This window comes from Trichosurus vulpecula, chromosome 2 (genome assembly GCF_011100635.1).
Source record: "Trichosurus vulpecula isolate mTriVul1 chromosome 2, mTriVul1.pri, whole genome shotgun sequence".
In the NCBI taxonomy this organism is placed as follows: Eukaryota; Metazoa; Chordata; class Mammalia; order Diprotodontia; family Phalangeridae; genus Trichosurus; species Trichosurus vulpecula.
In genome coordinates this window covers 96,734,677-96,747,092 of record NC_050574.1, presented here as the reverse complement: position 1 = coordinate 96,747,092, position 12,416 = coordinate 96,734,677, and the positions used below count along the sequence as shown (strand labels likewise).

General features: G+C 39.6%; 1 protein-coding gene across 1 annotated transcript in view; it reads left to right on the top strand.

Moving 5' to 3' along the window:
• The window catches only part of FAM124A (family with sequence similarity 124 member A), a 111,331-nt gene that overhangs the window by 48,484 nt on the left and 50,431 nt on the right, over positions 1–12,416 (top strand). The window lies entirely within an intron of this gene.

Sequence of the window (12,416 nt, the reverse complement as noted above, 5' to 3'; positions counted from 1 at the left end):
GGGAAACACTGGAGTTGATTTAAAAGGAGAGCGACCTACTTCAGGAAGATCACTTTGGCATCCAAGTGAAGGATGGAGTGGAGTCAGGAAAGGCTTGAGGGAGACTGACCAGAAGGCTATTGAGGTAGTCAAGGCATAGAGATGAGGGCCTGCACCAGGTTGGCAGCTCTGTGAGTAGAGAGAAGGGGACATATAAAAAATATGGCGGAGCTAGGAACAGCAAGATTTGGTAACAGATTGTGTGGAGAAATAAGTGAAAATGAGGAGTGAAGGATGACATTACTGTTCAGTTGTGTCTGTCTCTTTGTGAACCCATTTAGAGTTTTCTTGGCGAAAATACTTGAATGGTTTGCCGTTTCCTGCTCCAGATCATTTTACAGATGAGGATCTGAGACAAACCAAGTTAATTGACTTGCCCAGGGTCACACAACAAGTAAGTGTCTGAGACCAGATTTGAACTCAGGAAGATGAGTCTTCTTGACTCCAAGCCCAGCACTGCACCACGTGAAGTTGTAAGCATGGGTGATCGGGAGGATGGTAGTACCCTCAACAATACATGGAAGTTTGGAAGAAAAATGGGATTAGTAGGAAAAATAATAAGTTCTGGTTTTGGATATATGAAATTTGAAATGTCTGTGGGGCATTCAGTTGGAAATCCTCAAGAGGCAGTTAGTAATTTAAGATTGGAGCTCAGAAGAGAGATAAAGATTGCAAACATAGAGCTTGGAATCATGTATATCAAAATAATAATTGAATCCATGGGAGCTAATGACATCGCCAGACCATTAGGCAGCACCCAAGGTTAATGGGTATAACTGGAATAAGGATTCAGAAAAAGACACTGAGAAGGAGCAGTCAGACAGGTAGGAGGAGAACCAAGAGAGAGCAGTGTCATGAAAACCTAGAGAGCAGAGAGTATCCCAGAAAAAAGAGTGATTGACAGAATGAGGCTACAGAGAGGTAAAGAAGGTGGATTGAAAAAAAAGCTGTTAGATTTGATAATTAAGAGATAATTAAAATAGTTAAGAGATTGGGGATAACTTTGGAGAGAACATTTTCCATTAAATGATGAAGTGAATGTCTTGTTAACTTTGGAGTTCCAATACAGTGATGAAATTTGAAGCCATATTGCATAGGGTTTAGAAAAGAGTGAGTAGAGAAAGTGGGAGTGCCGTGTACATACAAATTTTTAAAGGATTTAGCCTGGAAGGGGAGGAAGGATATAGGAAGATAGCTAGTGGAGATGGTCAGATCAAGTGAAGATTTTTTTAAGGATGTGGAAGATGTGGGAGTGTGATGGAATTCTAATAAAGCTGTCCTCAGCCCCAGTATTCTAACTTCCTTATAGGCCCCACTGAACAGCAGGCCCACTACCTAACCACTCACCCCACCCCACCCCACACACACTCAATATCTTAACTTCTTCATATATGCCTCACTGCTTACTAGAACAGGCATGTCCATGTGATGGGATCCCAGTCACTGCCCCCAGACCCATTCCATATATTTGAACAGATGTGTTCTTGTACTCAACCACAATCACATCATTCATCCAGCCCAAGACAGAACCACGATACCTAACTATCCATCTTGACCAGACAGGAACACAACAGCTAGTCAATTGGAGGGCTGCACGACCAGAATGTTTAACCACAGAACCATAGGAGGGACCCTTCCTCCATTACCTAATCCCTTAACAAACTCCTCCTGCCTTTTTCATATTAATCATATTCCTATATTCTGTGTAAATTTTGGTTGTGTAAACAGCATCTTTACCCTATAAAAATCCATTTTGCTTTCTCTGAAGCTGCTGGTTCCTCTTGAAACTTAGCCTGCTTCGTGAGTGGCGTCAATCTCGGTAAATGCCTAGGCTTGGATTAGAGGTGGTCTGACTGAATTCTTTGAGACTGTCCCACCACAACACATCATGAAACACAACAGTTTTTGGTGTCCCTGGGTGGGCAGAGCCTAAACTCGAACAGTTTTTGGGGTGGGCAGAGACTAAACCTCAACAAGTCTTTGTGGGCAGCAGGGAGGCAGCTGGAAAACAGGGAGAGATTAAAAATCAGAGAAAGAGTAGGGATGATAAAGGGGGAAATTTATGGAGAACATGGTATGCAATGAGATTAAGGATGCATTTAGGGTGGATTACCTTCAAAAAGAAGGACCACCTCCTCATGTGAGACAGGGTGAAAGAGAGGAGACCTTTGAGTGATATGCGATGTGGGGGAGGGGAGAAGAGAAAGCTCACCTTGGTTTTTTTTGATGAAATATGAGGCAAGGTCCTCACTTGAAAAATGGGAAAAGGGGGTTCCATAGGAGGCTTGAAGAGGAGTAAAAAGTTTGGAACAGCTGCTGTGGTGAGTAGGATAATGAATCTATTAGGGTAACAGGAAACAAATCACTTAGGAAGGTATAAAAGGTGCCTTGCTGCAGGGAAGACCCAGTGGAGATTATGTAACATAAATTTGTAGTGGATCCATTTGGGTTTCAATCAATCAACCACAGGCAATTATTTACGTCCTTTGCTATTCCAGGTTCTAGACTAGGTGCTGGGATTACAAAGGCAAAAATAGTCCCTGCCCATATTTAGTCCAGGTTTGCTGAAAAATAATTGAAACAAATATAAAATAATCTTTGTGTGTTTTTAAAGTTGCCCTTTCAAGTCAACTCTATTAATCAAGTCAGAATCACACAACAGAAAGCAAAATATACATAAGAAAAATGATACAAAAACAGAAAAAGAAAAGCAACACATTAGTGATGCACATATATGCTTATTTTCTGTCAGGTTGCTTGTGGAGGCAGGATCAAATATAAAATCCTCTGTTTGGCATTCAAAGCCCTTTACAACCTTCCCCGACTCCCTTTCTAATCCTCTTAAACCTCACAGCCCACCTTTCTGTATTTCCCGTCCCCCACCATGTCATTCTTCCATCCAGTGATATTGGCCTCTTTGCTGCTCCTTGAATAAGACACCCAGTCTTCTAACTGAGAATTTTCTCTGGCTGTCCCCCATACTTAGAATGCATCCTCTCCTCATCACCACCTCCTGGGTTAAAGTCCCACCTAAACTCCCACTGTCTACGGGAAGTCTTTCCTCATCCCTCATAATTCTAGTGCCTTCTTTCTCTGTCGATTATCCCCCATTTATCTTGATAGCTTTTTTTGAACAAACCATGCATGATGCTTTATTCTGCTGGGTTTTATTGGCTGTCAGGAGTCAAAGAATCAAAAAACACAGAATTCGAAAGGGACCATCTCTGCCATCAGATCCAAGCCATATTTGAAAGGAATCCCCACTATGTAACATGCCCAATAAGCAGTTGTCCAGCTTGACTTCTAAGGATAAGGAAACTACCACTTATTCAGGCAATCTATCAATAAACATTTATTAAGCACCCACTATCTTTCAAGCACCATGCTAAATGCTTGAGGATGCCAAGAAAGGCCCTGTCCTCAAGGACCTTCCAATCTAATGAGACAGACAACATAAAAGTAACCAAGTACAAACTATATGTAGAATCGATTTTGTGGCTCTAATTATTGGGAAGTTTTCCCTGACATTAAGCCAAAATTATCTTGTTTTCAACTTCTACTCATTAGATTAGACGAGATATTTATTATCCCCCAAAGAGTCAAATAATTCAATTTTGTGTAGTAAGATATATTTGTATTTATAACAAAACTGATATTTTCTCAGTTAACCCTCTTCTATTCTCTAATATCTAGATAACTCTTAGGTCCCCACCTCCTCCACTTCAATTCCCTCAGTTCCCCTTTGAAGCCTAGATCCTCTTTCCTTTAAGAAAACTTAATTTTCCTTAAAAACCTCGAGGGTAGAGAGGCGTTTCTGTTCTTTAAACCTTCTCTTCCAGGAGGGAGATCACTCAGCCATACTATAATATATATACAAACATCTAACACTGTGCAACTGCTACTCTCCATAATGGTAGAGATTTTTAGTCTTGGCTTTTAAAAAATGATTTGCTGGTATTTGCACTTATTTCCATCTAGTTAAATCTTTCATAGACAATTGTCCCCTTAAATTACTTTATAATGGTAGTCAACTTCCTTTCTTAGTCTCAACAATTCCGGTCCCCTCTACCTCCCTTCAGCCTAGTGTCAGCCTTCTGTTTCACTAATTTACCCCCTCACTAGTCTTCTCTATCAATTTGCTATACCTTCTAATTCCTTCACTTACCTTTTCTAACCTTGCCTTGTCTTGCCGACTACCTTCTCCTTTTTCTTGAACATATTTCTTTCAAATCTTCCCCCTAATTCTCCTTCATTCTTCTTACTCTTTCTTAATCCTTTTCTGTCCTCTTTAATTAGTTTTGATTCTCCTCTTTCATCCCAGAAGTACAATCTCATAGGGAGTAAAAGCAAGGGGAGAGGAAAGGAGTGGATATGATTACATGGAAAGGAGTTATATATCTTTTTCTTTTCTCCTGCATTAGAGTGTGAGCTCCTTGAGGGCAGTAACTGTCTCGTGCCTCTTCTTGTATCCTCAGCACTTAAGCACAGTGCCTGGCATATAGTGGGTGCTTAATAAGGGTTGATTATAATGATGATGATTTTGGGGGAAGATCAAACTCATTTGAAAGCCAAGCTCACTGTGAAAATATCCTCTCTAATCACTATAGGAAAGTTCAGCAAACTTATCAGATTCTTTCTTCTGTGAGTTGGTAGTGGCGGTGGGTTTTTTTGTTTCGTTTGGTTTGGTTTTTTCCCTCTCTGAGTAGCTGGCATCAGAGATCCTAAAGGAAGATTATAATGGAAGGCATGAAGATAAAATAGCTGTGTCTCTGCTTCTACAAAGCAAAATTATTATTAATTATTAATTGTCATTAACTATGGATGAGTGACATAAATTTCTTTCCCCTCTTTTACTGTAACAGTTTCTGCTGATTCTACTGAGCTTATTTTCTCTGGTGGGTAGATAATCTTGAAATCTAAAACGATTATTAAGTTGTCCTGGGAAGCTTTTTCACCCTTTGGTGCTGAGGACTCCTTTGGTTCTAGAATACCAATGCCAAGGCTGGTCCTCACACAGTGCCTCTTTATTAGACATGGTCTGGGTATTCACGTCCTCTAGTTCTTGCTGAGCAAAGGGAATAGAGGTCATTTTTCAATCCTATTTTCTTCGCTTGTTTGCTTTTTGGCTACAGATATAACAGCTCCTAGGAAAGGTGTCTTGGCTAAGATTTCTGTCTTGCCTCTTTGTTTCAGCGTTTTTGTCTTGGCCCCTTTCAAGGCAGCAAGGTTTCATTTATCCATATAGACATCAACAATGACCCTTGTCTCTGCCTTCTCAGAAACCTTTGTCTCACTAAGAGATGTTGGAAAACCGGGCACATTGATGGCTTTGTTTAGATGCTTAAAATTATTTTAATTTTCAAGCCTCTTCATAGAACCGGATCGATCCTCTTTGCCTCACTGTTCTGCTTTTTTTTTATCCCCAACTTCCAAATGTTACTTTCTACTTCAGTACCCAGGCACAACCTCTTTTCAAGAGGTGACATCAATAAGAAAGCATCAGATGGGGGGGGGGGGCTTTCCCTAAATCATTTCCTTGCTCTCCAACTATTCAGAGGTCTTTGTCCTCCCTGTTTCATTATGACTGAGTATCAATTAATATATAGAGAAATCACAATTATTCATACTCATAGGAGGCAAAGGTAGCTTAGATAATTGAAATTCACATAAAATCCCCAAACCTTATTTTAGTGCATAGTGTCAACATCCTCCCCCCAGCTAAATCTCTTGCCAGAGTGGTTGACAAGTGGAAAAATTAATTGGTTTTAGTTTGAGCATTTTTTTGTTTCCCATGCTTTTCTGATGGTAGTGTAAATATCGGTGAAATGGCCAAAGGGCATGCAGTCAAAGGGAGACAGCAAAGTAATGGGGCTGAATAAAGGGCAATTTGGAGTTATGTTTTTTAGGAGAGATAAGAAATTTCCATAGATCCACATGCGTTCTCCCACCAAGTATCTCTTATGGCTAAGTGCCTACGTTTGCCAGGCAGCTGACTGGAGTCAAGGACACAACTTGTGAGTTAGGAAACAGATGGAAGCCAACTGCCACCAAAGCGGATGTAGCCCATGACCCTATTAGCCCTGTGCTCTGATAACTTGCCTGTTTCTGTCAAGACTGCTGTCCTCCTTCCAGTCAGCCAGAGTCTCAGCCTCATTTTTATCCTTGTCTCTTAATCTCCTGCCCCACATAGAGACTCAGTTGCCAAGCTCTGTTGTCTCTACATTCATGGTATCCTTCTTCTTTCTCTACTCGTATCACCGCCATCTTAGTTCAGGCTGCAATTACCTCTCATCTGGATTGTTGCAATAACTTTCTAATTGGTCTTCTTGCCTCAAATCTCTTCTCCACTTCAATTCATTTTCCACAAACCTACTGAAGTGATTTTCCTAAATCCAAGTTCTGATGATGTCACCTCCCTACTCATTATTCTCCATTGGTTCCCTAATGACTTTCAAATCAAACATAACCTACTCTGGCTTTTAAAGACTTTCGTAATATAGCTCCAACCTACATCTCCAGTCTTTTAATATATTATTATATATCAAATATTTTTATATTATATTTTATATATAATATATTATCTGTATAAGTATATATGAATATATTTTATATATTATGTATTTATATAAATATATTTTATTATAAATATATCATCTGTATATTTTATATATTTATGTAAATGTATTTCTTATATATTATAGATATCCCACATGTTATAGTCCCACTAGACTGGCCTTGTTGTTCCTCACACATGACATTCTCTCCTCCACCTCCATGCTTTTTCTTTTTTTCTTTTTGGAATTAATCAGGGTTAAGTGACTTGCCCAGGGTCATACAGCTAGTAAGTATCTGAGGTCAGATTTGAGCTCAGATCCTCCTGACTCCAGGGCTGGTATTCTGTCCACTGTGCCACCTAGGTGCCTCCATGCCTTTTCATTGACTCTCCTACATTCCTAGAACGCAATATTTCCTCACCTCCACTCTTTAGAATCCCTGTTTCCTCCAAAACAACTCAAATACCTTTTTTCACATGAAGCATTTACTTCTCTCTCCAGCTTCTAGTTCCTCCTGCCCTCCAAAAATTGCCATGCATTTTTTTGTAGGTATTTATTTATACATGTAGGTATTTATATATTTGTATATCTCCCCCATTGACTGTGAGCTCCTCAAGGGCCAAGATAATTTCATTTTGGGATTCTTATCCCAAACATATAGTGCAGTGCTAGTATAAATAAGAATAAAGGCTTTGATAAATACTTATTGATCGATTGATTCTAACCTCAGAGTTGGGATGAAAACTTAGATGTCAAAGAGTCAGGAGTTTAGAGCAAGAAGGAAGACTTTGGAGGTCATCTACCCTCCCATTTTACAGATGAGTTAATTGAAGCACGAACATAAGTGACTTGTACTGGCAAATAGGCAGTGTGTGACCAGGGTTAAGAGTTGAACTAAGGTCCTCTGACTCCAAATCCAGTGTACTTCCCACCACGCTATGCTAAGATCTCCTGGAGAGCCTTTTCCAGAAGCCCCATTCCTCAGTCTGTGGTTCTGAGCCATGTGGCAGTGTTGCCTGGATTATGCCAAAGAGTGAAATTTTTTTCTCTTGGAGTTGATCATTGAAGGCTCAATGATCAATTTAATCTGAACCTTCTCTGTCTACATTTTTCGATCTGATTTTTCTTGCTGTCCTTTGTTGTTAGATCATCCTCATTTACAGTTATGTCCCCCCCCCCATCTACCAGTCAGTGAGTCATTCTTTATAACAAAAATTAAGGAAGAAGTTTTTTAAAGCTGTTCAGCAGAACCAATTAACAACTCAGTCAAATCTGACAGTGTATGTTTTATTCCATATCTGTATTCTTCCACTCCTACAAAAAGGGATAGGAAAAGGTGTTGTCTCAACTCTTCTCTAGGACCAACATTGGCCATTATAATTTATATGAATATTCTTTTTTTTGGAAAAGTAAATAGAAATTTTAATTTTTAACCTATACTGACTGAGCAGTTACAGGCATGAATTTCTTGGATTTAACTGAATCCTCCTGGTGCTTATGCGTTATTGAACATATTAGCTCTGGAACCGAGTGAAAGGAAGGAGGAGGAAGATCATAAAGAAATAAATGTGAGGCTGAATACCCCAAATGCCAAAACCACCAATCAGCTCAGTCAAGCCACCAGTCAAAAAAAAAACTGTGCACGGTATAGTATAATCTAGATGAGCAGCTAGGTGGTATGGTGGTTAGAGCCCTGGGTCTAGAATCAGGAAGACATGCGTTCAAATCCAGCCTCAGATACATAGTAGCTGTGTGACCTTGGGCAAGTCACTTAACCCTGTTTGTCTCAGTTTCCTCACCTGTAAAATGAGCTGGAGAAGGAAATGGCAGACCACTACCTTTGCCAAGAAAATGTCAAATAGAGTCACAAAACACGACTATAACAACTATACACCAACAAAGATAAGTCATCTCTAGGTTAAATGATATCTCTTGGGTGAAATTCACTTAATCTGCCTGAAAATCTTTGTAAATTCAAATTAGTCCTCTTTTGTTTAATACATCCCTTATGGGACAAAGTTAACTGAATTAAAAATCTATGGATCCTGAAATAAGCAATAGCATTATTTTGGTGAAATATCCCCAAAAGTTTTAGTGTTTTGCAAGGTTAGGCCAATTTAAACAGCCAACTCCAGGCATGCATTCTTTCAAGGCTAATGGACACACGCTTCACTGTTTTGCAAGAAGACACTCTGACAGTAACCAGGCTGCGAAGTAAACTTAGGTTTGGGCCAGATGACACGGCAATTGTGCCCTATACCCACCCGAAAAAATTAATTGGCAAAGCATTGACATGGAAGCTTCACCTCTTCCACTCCCAGACGTTTCATAGCGCCAAGAGTGAGAGTGGGCTGCAGACAACAGGAGTGGCCTACCAGTGGCTCCCTTTGTGCCTCTCCAGGCAAGAGGACAAATAAAGCCGGATCACTCTGTTTATCCCTCCCCTGAAATTGGGCATTTGTACATGAGAAGTCGGAGTTACCAGGAATCTGGATTTTAATCTTTGACTCTTGATACAGCACATCAAATAAACACATATTTGACGCAGCCTCTTCTACTTTCCCCTTCCATGGGATCCTAGACCTTGGACCCATGATTTTGCCCCAGAGTGCAATGAGTCTATTTTTCAGTTGAAAATCAGCTCTTCCTAATATAGTTATGCATGTGACCAGAATCTACAAAGACTGGAGAACTAGTGAATTGGATACTGGACACAAGTGAGCATTTTTTAGCTAATCCTTCTGGAAAACATGGCTAGACAGCTTTATGTTCAGTAGACCTACAGTTGCTGTTCAGTCATTTCAGCCTTGTCTAACTCTTCGTGACTCATTTGGGGTTTTGGCGAAGATACTGGAATGGTTTGCCATTTCCTTCTCCAGTTCATTTTACAGATGAGGAAACTGAGATGAACAAGGTTAAGTGACTTGTCCAGGGTCACACAGCTAGTACTGTCTGAGACCAGATTTCAATTCAGGAAGATGAGTCTTCCTAACTCAAAGCTGGCACTCTATCCACTTTGCCACCGAGACCTACAAAAAGTACACTATTAATAAAACTGATTACGCCAATAAGCACAGCTGAGTTTCAGATAGTTGGTATTTATTCATGCAATAACTTTAGTCTTTTAAGTGCATATTTTTCTTTTTATATATATTATTCACAATTATATATATTATTCACAATTAAGAGACATAGCAAGTTCCACCTTCTTTTCCTTCCTTTCTATTCTCCTTCCCTTATTTCTGTTCCTCCATTTGCCCTCCCTTCTCTTGATCCTTTTAAAACCATACTAATAAAACCAACCTTCCCCTCCCTTCTGATGTTTTTCGTATTTAACTCCATCAGTACACTTGGAAGATATTATGGTTCTGAGCAGACATTTGTTTCTTCTCCCCCATCAGGATATTAACACTACAACATCATATGGCCTCTTCCAATTGCTCAAATAAATTTCCCTTCCTAGGTTTTTCTTGGCTTTTGTTTTTGTTTTAATTCTGCTTGGTTTTTCCCCCATATGGAATGCTTTAAAGTTTTCTATTTTCTTAAAGATGCATTTCCCACCCCCCCCCACCCCATACAATTATAGTCGGTGTTGCTGAGTAGGTTATTCTTGGTTGTAAGCCTATCTCTTTGGACTTTTGGAATATTGTATTCCAAGATTTCCTCTCATTTGTAGTAGAAGCTGCCAGGTCTTCTGTGATTCTAACTGTGGTTCCTTGGTACCCGAATGGCTTTTATCTAGAAGCTTGCAGTGTTTTTTTTCTTTGATGTGGGAGCTCTGAATTTTGGCCATGACATTGCTGGGATTTTTCCTTTAAAGATGTTATTGGTGGATCCTTTTTATCTTCACTCTGCCTTCTGGTTCTAATAGATCTTAATAGACAATGTTCACTTATGATTTTTTGAAATATAATATTCAGGCTTTTAGGGAAAAAATTATAGTATGTAGGGAGTTCGGTGATTCCTAATTTGTTTGACCTGTTTTCCAGGTTAGTTGTTGTGGATATCAGTAATCTTACATTTTCACCTACTTTTTTCAGTCTTTTGATTTTGTTCTAATATTTCTTGCTATCTCATGGAGTTATTGATTTGTTTATTCTTTTTAGGAAGTCCCTCAGTTAGATAAGGTTTGCCACTTTCTTTTCTAATTATCCCTCCAATTTTTTTTCTCCAGAGTTTATATTTTGTGGGGTTGGGTTTTTTTGTTATTGTTGTTGGTTTTTGTTTGTTTTACCTCTTGCTCAGTTCTTTGAGCTATTCATGTAATCCTTGTGGAAAAATCATTTTTTCTTTTGAGTCTCTGCTTACAGGTCTATAATAACTATTCTCTTCCTCTTTGGGGGGGGGGGGGGACGTCTCTAGATCTACAGTAATTTTGTATACTAGTCAATGTTTTCTTTGGTTTAATAATCTCTCCAGCTTTAATTCCTAAACTGGGACTTTTTTCCAGGGCCAGGCTCTGGCTCCTGATATACTTTTGCAGTGATAGGTCCTCTCGGTGAGCTGGTTCTTGTCCTGATTTCTACCTTCCAGGGTTTAGGCCCTCCTGGATTTTTGAGATTCAGAGCACTGCATCTTCAAGGCCCTCTCCACCATGTCAGGAAAGTGCTAGGGGCCCAGAGACACCCAGAATCTCCTGGTCCGAGTGCTGCTGCACAGTACTGGTCATTGGTTCCTGAGGTCATCACCCTGGGACTTTCTCACTGCCATGGGACTTTTAGAGCTCCCCAGGGATGTTGAGGGATTCAGGGCTCCTTTCTTGCTACTTCCGGACACAAAGCCTTCAAAAACTACCTGTATCTGTGTTTTGTCTCTGGCCATGCTAGGAAGCTGTTGTCTTGTTTGCCTCTGTTGGTGCTGATGGATCTCCTTTCCTATTTCCTATTAAGTGGAAGAAGTCACTATGGTTTCTCATTTAGTTTCTTGATCATTATTAAGGCTGGTGTGAATTTCAGGTTGTTCCTGGAGAAAGTATGTGGTAGCTAGCTACCTCCTTTCAGGCGTCTATCTTGCCCAGAAGTGCATTTTACAATTTTTGCATGTTTATTATTACAACTTTTTTCATCTAGGTCCTTTGAAAGGGGGTGAGGAGAGGAGGTCTTGATTACTTTGCTGGTGGGAGAAAAAGAAATAAAATGTGGCTTTCTCCCTTGTTTCCATTACATGGGCTTCTCAGCACCAAGGTCTTTGTCTGCTCACTTCAATGTAACTTAGAATATGATTAGGCTTATAAAAGGAAGAGAGATGCATTTCTGTCTAGGCCATATGTTTTAGAAATAGTTCCAGCTATTCCGATCCCAAATTCATCCATACTTGTTAGTTTTTTTTCATTCTTCATCAAAGTTTTTGTTTGTTTGGGTACTTTTCCTTTCAACATCCTGATCCTATTGCTTTATGTTGTGGATTTGAGATAAATATGTTTGTTTGTATTGGATGGTTTTTCTTACCTTTTAAACCATATGTTCAATATGTGTCTATTTTTTTAAAAAAATTAATTGCCAGAAGCAGACTTGTGTAGCGAATAGTGTTGGGCTCAGAATTTAGCATTCACAGAAGCGGCCTCTGACTCTTACTAACTGTATGACCTGGGACAAGACATTTAACCTATCCTGGCCGCAGGCAACTCCCTAGGATTATTTATCTGGGTCAATGACCTGTTCCAAGATTTGCTTTTGGTAGAGAGAATTTCAACGTGGAAGAAACTACAAATCTTTCACATGGCATATTGAAAGTATTTATATAGCTGTAGGTAACATAGACATGACATTGTCTGAAAAGAGCCCAGAAGAGGAAATTGGCTCTGCCCCTGATTCCTTATTTGAC